Source organism: Otolemur garnettii, unplaced genomic scaffold, assembly GCF_000181295.1.
Source record: "Otolemur garnettii isolate 467f Iridium unplaced genomic scaffold, OtoGar3 scaffold00100, whole genome shotgun sequence".
In the NCBI taxonomy this organism is placed as follows: Eukaryota; Metazoa; Chordata; class Mammalia; order Primates; family Galagidae; genus Otolemur; species Otolemur garnettii.
The window spans coordinates 376,494-385,754 of record NW_003852495.1 but is presented as its reverse complement, the minus strand read 5'-3'; positions in this window follow the sequence as shown (position 1 = coordinate 385,754).

Below are 9,261 nucleotides of genomic sequence, written 5' to 3'. Positions count from 1 at the left end.
AAAAAAAAAAAGAAGACAGTGGATCAACTTCATATCATTTAACTAATAGAGGATGGCCTTTTTTACATTTTGCAGTTAATAAGTTTAATAACAAAATACCTTTTAGGAATGTGTTAATATTATGCATACACAGTGTTGGAATTTTAGATGTGCAACATTATCATGGAGATCCAAGTGTTTAAGAGAAGTAAATATTTAAACATTTTCTTCCAATTATACTAATAATGTTCATCAGTTTTTAGATATAAAAATAGCTTCATTCACTGGATTCTATGAATTCTCACAATAGTCAGCATGTCTTATTCTGAATTTGCCCCCTATTTCTTCCTTCATTTTCTCTCTGCTTCCTAAATACACCTACTCTGCTTTAGAGCCTTTCCTATCCTGGCTATGTTCAGCTGAGTTTTCTATAATGTGCAGCTAAGGAGTTCATGAGTGACAAGATTTATGTTTTTATAAAATATATTATTTTTCCCTTAAAATTATGATGGCATATAAGAGGGTGCCAAAAATGTATACACATTTTAAGCAAGAAAAAAAGTCTATAAAAATTGTATCACTCAATATATATTGATAACATTTGTTACCTTGTGTACTGTATCTTTCATCTCTTCTGCTTTCATAAGTCAAACATGACTTGCTATTACAATTTTAATACTTTTTTTTACTCTTTAAAAATATACATACATCGGGGCAGCACCTGTGGCCCAAAGGAGTAGGGCACCAGCCCCATATACCAGAGGTGGTGGGTTCAAACCCAGCCCCAGCCAAAAACTGCAGGAAAAAAAAATGCAAAAATACACTAATAAATCTGACTAAATTGAGAAAAATTAAAAAAAAAATAACATAGAAATGTACATACATTGTTGGTATCCTCTGTATTCATACTTCTGGAATCTGGTAATAAAAATTTAAATACTACTTAGGGCTCATTTGCAGAAAATGACCACAAAACTTGGATAGAATAAAAAAACGTGACTATCTGTACCAGATAGTACCAGAGAGTGAACAAAGCACTAGAGCTCTGAGGAGTAATGTTTTATCATTGGTAGGGGAGGGAGGAGTAAGTTCTCAATCGTATCATTTTGTAGAGGGGGAAGACTAACTGTGATTGTCAGGCAAGCTGGGAGTGACAGTAATAGTAATTAAGATAATAGTTAATAAAAATTGTCTCTCTACCTGAGGGATCAAGGAAGCTAAAGACAAGCAAACATCCAAATGAAGATAATCAAGAAACAATAGATGAGTTACCCGATAAATTATTAGATATTGTTCAGAACGAAAACAGAAAAAACTACTGGAAACAAAATCAGAGGCTTAATGACATCTAGATGGTATCAAACAATATAATGTATGTGCCATCAAAATTCCTAAAGAAGAGATGAGTGGAAAGGGGGAAGAAAATTTCTTTGCAAATTTAATGGTCAAATTATTTAAAAATATGTTAAAATATATTTACAAAATATGTTAACATATATTTACTTAAAAGCACCAAACAAAAATGGTAATATCAAGACACATACATCAAATCACATCAAATTACTGAAAGATAAAGAACGGATACTGAAAGCAACAATAGGAAAATAAAAGCACATTACATAATGGAAAATAGAAATCCAATTAACAACTGCTTTTTCATTAGAATGAGTAAACTCATAGAAAATATGAATGACATTATAAAATTTTTTTTTGAGACAGAGTCTCACTTTGTCACTCTCTGTAGAGTGTTTGCCATCAGAGCTCACCGCAACCTGTAACTCTTGAGCTCAAGAGATTCTCTTGCCTCAGTCTCCTGAGTAGCTGGGACTACAGGTGCCTGCCACAACGCTCAGCTATTTTTCAGAGACTCTGTCTCACTCTTGCCCCACTGGTCTCAAACCTGTGAGCTCAGACAATTCACCATCTTTAGACTCAGAGTGCTAGAATTACAGATGTGAGCCACCGAGTCCAGCAACATTTTTTCTTAACTGTTAATATTATGGGACACTATTTGAAACAATAGTAAAATACACATTATCTTCAAGTGTACATGTTAATTTTAGTAGAATACAGAGTATACTAGGTCTAATTTTAAAAAGATTAAAGTAATGCAAATAATATTTTCTAATCACAATAAAATTACATTATAAAGTAATGACATTCAAATACCTAAAAGAACTCCAATTATTTGAAAACCATACACTATATCTGTATGTAATCCATGGCTTAGAAAAAAATATTAAAGCAAAAACCTGATTCTTTGAAAAGAATTCATAAAATATTCATAAAATTCAAAAAAGATTCATAAAATAAATATGAATCTCTATATAGGCTAGAGAAAAAATGGAAATATTTCAATATACTGAATTTAAAAAGTACTGTCATTATAGATCCTACAGACATTAAAAGAATAATAAAATAATAAGGAATATTATTAAGTAACGCTTTTGATAATGCATTTGACAATCTTGATCAAGAAGGAAAATTCTTTGATAAAATATAATTATAAAAACTGACTCATGAAGAAATAAAAAAAGTTTCCATATTAATTAAAATGAATTATAAATTAAATCCTTCCTTTGAATTAAAAATAAATGAATGAATAAACGATCTATAGATGAGTTACACGATAAATTATATAGGGAAAGATTTCTTCACTAGAAAAATTAAAATCATTCAAATATTTCTTTGCTGATGAATAAACAAAAATGTGGAATGATTGAATATTATTAAGGATTTCAAAGCAATTGAATACTGTTTTATGATACATTATACATGACTCAGAAACATCATGCTAACTGCAGGAATTCATACATGACAGATTATATGTTATATGGTTCCTTTTATATAAAAAGTTCTAGACATGCAAATTATTAGAAACAGAAAGCAAACTAGTGTTTGTTTGGAAATGGAGGGCAGAGGTGGAGGATAACTTCAGACACAAGGAAACTTTCTTATAGTCCCATACTCATGTCAGCAAAAGAATTTCAACAAAATACCAAAGTAATTGAACAGGGGAAAAGACAACATTTTCCAAGAATCAGTGCTATATATATCAAGGTATTTGAATACAAAGAAATACAACTCAATTTTATATCTGCATTATACCTAATATTTAACTTAAAAATGAAGTATAGACCAAAATAACAAAGCTACATTTGTTACAATAATGATTAAAAATCTTCAAAGCTTCAGGCTAAAAAAAAGTTTTATTTTACTGGACACAAAACAATAGTATATAAAATTCTTATAAATTAAATTTATGAAAGTTATGAAATTTTCTCTTTCAAAAACACATTTAAGAAAGTTAAAAAGTATAGCTAAGAAGAGAAAATTTTATTTGCAAAATATTTCTCATTAAAAAGTTTGAATATATAATAACTCTAATAATTCATTAATAATATCATAAAAATTCAGTAAAAATAGCCAACATATTTATATATAGACTTCAAATAAAAATAAATTATACATCAGCAGATTGAATTTGTGCAATACCTCTTACCATCAGCTAAATGCAAGTTAACACAATTCCATGGCCACCAATATAAGAAAATTAAAATTTCAGGCAATAGCAATTGCAGTTGAAGTTGTGGAACAACAACATTTTTGACTCATGCCAGTAGGAATCATGGTAGTCACTGGGGAAAACTGTATACTAGCATGACAAAAAGGAATATACACCTAGCATGTGGCCCAGATATTTCATATCATAGGTTATACTCAAATGAAAATAGAAGTTCATACAGAAATTTAAACATAACTGTTCTTTCCAGCTTTGTTAATATAACCAAAATAGGAAATGACTTATGTCCATCAACTGATGGATGAATGGAGAAACAACTAAAAATATTATTTGATAATAAAAATGAACACAGTAGTCATACATCCAAGAACATGGATGAGCCTCAAAGACATGTTAAATTTAACAAAATCAAACACTAGATAAAATGATAGAAGAAAGAATGACTATATCAATGTTTCTCTGGAGTTGCATGTCAGGATATGGATTAACTACAGAAAGGGACAAGAGAAATTTTGTTAGTGATAAAATTGCTCTGTACTTTGGTGATGGTGAAGATTATATTAGTGTATGCAAAATTATCAATATTTATCAATGTTTCTCTAACATAAATTAACTCTATTGTATTTGAAATTTATCTTTTAGTTCTATTTAAAAATGAAGATCCAATATAATTTTTTTTAAAAATCCTTGAACATTTTAAGATTTTTTTAACTATACTGGATAAAATATATAAAATATGAATAACAATTGCTTTTAGTTAATGCTGTGGATTAATATTTTGATCAAATAGATGCAGAAAAAGCATCTGAGAAAAAATCCAGGATCCTTTCATGATAAAAACATTAAAAAAAACTCAGCATAGAAGGTTGTACCTTAAAATAATAAATGCCATATAAGACAAATCTATAGTCAATCACATATTGCATGGGGAAAAATTAAGAGAATTCCACTTAAGAACTAGATCAGGATAAGATGCCTATTTTCATCATTTCCAATAAGAACAATAGTGGAGGTACTAGCCAAAGAAATAAGGCAAGAGAAATAAGTAAAGGGAGTTCAAATCAGAAAGGAAGAGGTCACATTATCCCTGTTTGTTGATGATAGTAAGATCTTATACATAACAGACCCAAAAGACGCCTAGAATCAATAGATTCAATAAAGGCTCAGGTTAAAAAATGAATGTACATAAACCAGTCTTTTGAATCAGCAGTTGAATATACTAAAAACAGCCAAGAAGAGAATCAAATCAAGAACTAAATACCATTTATAATAGCTGCAAAGAAAACTATCTGGGAATATACTTAACCAAGGAGGTGAAAGATTTCCACAAGAAGAGCTACAAAACAATAATAAAGAAAATTACTGATGACAAAAGAAAATGGGAAAACATCCTATGCTCATGGATTGGAAGAATCAATATTGTTAAAATGTTTATTCTGCCCAAAGTGATTTACAGCTTAGTGCAATTTTCATTAAAATATATTACCAATGTAATTTTTTATAGAATTACAAATAAATAATCTTAAATTTCATGTGGTATTGCAAAAGGATCAAGTAGCCAAGCAAATACCAGCAAAAAGGAAAAATCTGGAGGCATCACAAGTTTCAAACTTACCTACAAGGATATAGTACCCAAAACAGCGTGGACTGGTACAATGGTAGACTCAGATCAATGGAACAAAGTAGAAAACCTTAAAATAAAACCATATAAACCCATAACCAGCTGATGTTCGACAAAGCATACAAAACAAACACAGAGGAAAGGACACTCCATTCAATAAATGGTGGTGGGAAAACTGGACAGCCACATGCAGAAAAATTAAATTGCATCTCTCTTACCACAGACAAATATAAACTCAAGAGGAAATACAGACTGAATATAATACATAACATCATAAAATTTCTAAGCAAAAGCTTAGGAAAATCTCTTCTGAACATTGGACCTTGCAAAGAATTTATAAGACCCCAGAAGCAAATGTAGCACTACAAAAATAAATAAATTAGACTTAATTAAATAAAACAGTTTTTGCATAGGAAAGGAAATAATCAACTATCAAATGGACAATCTATAGATTGGTAGACAATAGCCACAAATCATATGCATCTGGCACAGGAGTACTATCTAGAATCTATAAGGAATTCAAATAAAACAGCAAGATATAAACATTAAAAAGTGAGCAAAAGACATGAACAGATACTTTCTAAAGAAAACGTACAAATGATCAAGAAACGTGCAAAAATGTTCAATATCACTAATCATCAGGGAAATGCAAATTAAAACCACAATGATATGCCACCTTATTCCTGTCAGAAAGGCCATTATTAAAAAGTTGAAAAACAATAGATGCTGGTATAAATGAGATGAAAAGAGAACACTTAAACATTATTTCCAGGAATGTAAACTAGTACAACTTCTATGGAAAACAGTATGGAGAATCCTCAAAGAACTAAAAGGTAGAACTACCATTCACTCCAACAATCCTCCTACTGAGGCATATCACCAAAGGAAAAGAAGCCATTACATCAAAAATACACATGTGTTCAATGATTATTGCAGCACAATTCACAATCACAAAGATGGAGAATCAATCAAAGTGTCCATCAACTCTTGAGTTGATAAAAATAAAATGTGGTGTGTGTATAGAGATATGCACACATATATACAGAGGGAGCCAAAAAATGTATACATATTTTAGGTAAGGAAAGATCTGCCTTAAAATTGTAATATTCAAGTTACATTTGACTTCTGAAATTACCAGAGATACAAGATGAAATATATAACAAACATTATTGGTACATGTTGAGTATTAGAATTTTCATAGTTTCTTTCCTTTCATAAAACGTATACACATTTTTGGTACCCCCTGCCTAAATGTAACATTGTATTTTATAACTATGTGTCATAGGATACTTCAGCTATAAAAAGATAGAAATATGTTTTTTGCAGCAACTTGGAGGGAACTGGAAGCCAAATCTCATAAATAGAAAAATAAAAACCTCATGTACTCATAAGTGAGAACTAACCAGTGAGTATACATGGTCATACAGAGTGGTATAATGAACATTGAAGACTAAGAAATGGGAGGCTGAGGCTGGAATGAGCAACAAAAAATTGGTTGTCAGGTACAGTGCATACTATTTAGGTGACAGGTACACTAAAAGCTCTGACTCCACCACTATACAATTTATCCATGTAACACCAACAACGAATACCTTAAATCTACCCTAAAAGAGTACTTAAATAAGAGGATATCAGGATTTTGTGAAATCAGTGGTTAAGTAACTATATAGCTCTGTTATCCAAATCAGGAGATCTTTAAGAATTAAAAGGGTAGTTTTATAGTTTTAATAATTATACTGAACATTAGCAATAAGGTGAGATTGAATTTGGTACTGGAATGTGTATGTTTATACTAGTCTAGGGAGAAAACAGTGTGTTTTCAGAATTTAGGTATGAAATCATTGTCTAGAGTTGAATTCTTATTTACCAGTTTGTGACCTACATTAAAATCTAATTTTTTTCTTTGTGGTTACTGCTATTAAATTAGAAACATCAAATAAATACAGCATCATTTATTCTATTCTTTCACTTAAGTACAGTAAAATAATCTAAGCTATACTTTCTCACTTAAAAAAATAATGAGGGGACTTATTTTTACATATAAGTTTAAGTTAAAGTAAATATAATTTTTTTTTTCTTTTTGAGACAAAGTCTCATTTTGTCACTCATGATGGAGTCCCTTGACATCATAGCTTACAGCAACCTCAAACTCTTGGGCTAAAGCTGTTCTCTTGCCTCAGCCTCCCAAGTAGCTCATTACAGGCACCTGCCACACCACCATGCTATTTTTTAGAGACAGGGTCTTGCACTCGCTCAGGCTGGTCTCAAACCTGTGAGCTCAGGCAAAACAGCTGCCTTGGCCTCCCAGAAAGTAAAAATAATTTTTAAATATTTTCATATTTTACCTGTTATTTTCAGTATAAAAATATTGAACAGTATATAGTTTATGCTTAGAAGACATAGAAAGTTTTGTTGTTCCCTTACCGTGTTTGGTTGATACAGATATATAAATCATAACAAAAGTTATTAAATAAATAACTTCAAGACTTTAAGGGCATTAAAATCTCAATAAAATTACAATAATTTTAATAGTGTCTTTATAATATTTAAGCTTACTCTGATGTATATAAACAGCCCCCCAAAAAATAAATATTCTGATAGAGATTACTTTAATTAAAATCTCTCAACTGGGATTTGTCCCTATTTTTATACTAAAATAAATATTTTCACCTTTAACTTGCTTGTAGGTTTTCTAAGCTAATTACCATATTTTGAGGACATGGAAACATTAGCCTTTTCCAGCCTTTTACAGAAAGAAAGGAAGGATACTACATTTTTTTCCAGCATTTGTAACCTGGGGCAAATATAGTACATTGAGTCAAACTGGTATTTGTTAAACTCCTGTTGTGCTTAACATTGCACTGGCGATTCTGACATTCTATTAGAATCCTCCCTCCAGTAAATTTAACTCTACAGCTTGAAACTATTTTCAATGGAATCACTAGAGTATAATTTAATTTTCCTATCACTAAATTTTTATTTTATTTATTTTTATTAAATATGATTTCAAGAGGACAGCTGTCAATTGAAGTGAAAGCTAGCACAATCTATTAAAAGAAGGCATACGTCCAAAAGAGGTAATTTTTGAAAATTATATCAACTTAATAAGTTTTTTATATGGGTGAATCTGTTTTATGAGCCAAAAATGTTTCCTTTGTAAATGTGTCATGGGACTCTGTGTTCCTTTTGAACTTGTACAGACTTACCTCAGAGCCATTGTGGGTTAGGTTACAATTGACCAGAGTAAAGCAGTTATCTATCACAGTAAGGTAAGAGGCACAATTTTTTTGATTTCCCAAGGCATATGAAAGTTATATTGAGACTTATATGTGCAATAATGTTATGTCTTTAAACAATATACCTACCTTAATTAAAATACTTTATTGCTAAGAAATACTAATGATTCTCTGAGCATAGAGAGAGTCATAACATTTCTAAGACCCCTGGTGGAGGCTCATGTCTCAATGTTGATGGCTGCTGACTGATCAGGTGATGGTTGAGGAAGGTTGAGGTGTCTATGGCAACTTCTTAAAATAAGACAATGGAGTTTCCACATCATTCACTCTTTCTTTCATGAAAGATTTCTCTGTAGCATGGGATGTTGTTTAATAGCATTTAAATCACAGTAAACCAAAATTTGAGTCAACTTTCTCAATCTCTGCATATGCTTTATTCACTAAATTTGTGGAATAACTTAAATCGTTTGTTGTCATTTCAACAATGTTTACAGCAACTTCAATAGCAAATTTAACTTCAAGGAACTGTGGTTTTTGCTTCTCCATAAGAAGTAATGCCTTTTTCATCTCCAATTGTAAGTCTGGTTCTCTTGTTATTTCCCTCACATCTGCAGTTACTTCCTCTAAGGAAGTCTGGAATTCCTCAGACTCATCCACAGAGATTACAGTTGACTTCTTTCTAACTCCTAGTGATGTTGATAGTTTGACCTCCTCCTATGTTTTTAATGTTCTTAATGGCATCTTGAATGATAAATCCTTTCCAGGAAGTTTTCAGTATAATTTGCCCAGATCCATTGGAGGAATCACTATGACAGCTAAAGCCTTACAAAATCTATTTCTTTAATAATAAGAGTTGAAATTCAAAATTGCTCCTTTATCCACAGTGTACATGGATGTTATAT